The sequence below is a fragment of the Neophocaena asiaeorientalis genome, unplaced genomic scaffold (assembly GCF_003031525.2).
Source record: "Neophocaena asiaeorientalis asiaeorientalis breed wild unplaced genomic scaffold, Neophocaena_asiaeorientalis_V1.1 scaffold96, whole genome shotgun sequence".
In the NCBI taxonomy this organism is placed as follows: Eukaryota; Metazoa; Chordata; class Mammalia; order Artiodactyla; family Phocoenidae; genus Neophocaena; species Neophocaena asiaeorientalis.
The window spans coordinates 2407541-2408338 of record NW_020175831.1 but is presented as its reverse complement, the minus strand read 5'-3'; the positions used below and the strand labels follow the sequence as shown (position 1 = coordinate 2408338).

The 798-nt window shown below is 50.0% G+C and overlaps 1 protein-coding gene across 1 annotated transcript in view; it reads left to right on the top strand.

The window, feature by feature from the left end:
• WIPF1 (WAS/WASL interacting protein family member 1) overlaps window positions 1-798 on the top strand; it is a 35165-nt gene that overhangs the window by 10484 nt on the left and 23883 nt on the right. The window lies entirely within an intron of this gene.

Here is a 798-nt window from a genome sequence, read left to right as displayed (position 1 = left end):
TCGCCCTTTAAATCCATCCTCGCAGTTCCATGTGTACTTTCCTAAGGAATTTCTTCTCTGGGCTCATCCTGGCCCCCTGATGGACCCATCCTCAGAAGTTAGTGCACCCTCTTCCAGGAAGCCGGCAGCCCTCCCTGCAGTGATACGGAAGGTCTCCCAGATGCACCCCCCACCCCGCAAGTATGTGAGGCCTTCGCTGCTAAGGAGCCTCCCTGTGATGGGCCTTCACTTTTCACTTGAGGAAACTGGAGCTCAGAGAGGAAAAGTCTCTTGCCTAGGCTTCCATGGTACACATTTTTTATAACCCAGCTAAGGCTGGAACCTAGTTGGAAGAAGAGACCATTGATTAGCTCATTGCTATTCCAAGTGTGATCCTCCAACTCCTGGATAGAGTCCCCAAAAAATAAGTACAGAAATTTAGAGTAAGCGCTTAGAAACACTTAAAGCAATCTGATAGTGGTGTTATGTCTATTGTTTCTAAGATTGTATTTTGTGTGTCTTTTTTAAACTGATTCATTTTTCTAATAAGTCATTGTTATTTTACAAAATATCGGTCCATGACGGATTGGAAATTTTTTTCTTAAAAATTCGTCCTTCCCGGGCTTCCCTGGTGGTGCAGTGGTTGGGAGTCCGCCTGCCGATTCAGGGGACACGGGTTCGTGCCCCTGTCCGGGGGGATCCCACATGCCGCAGAGCGGCTGGGCTCGTGAGCCATGGCCGCTGAGACTGCGCGTCCGGAGCCTGTGCTCCGCAACGGGAGAGGCCACAGCAGTGAGAGGCCCGCGTACCGCAAAAAAA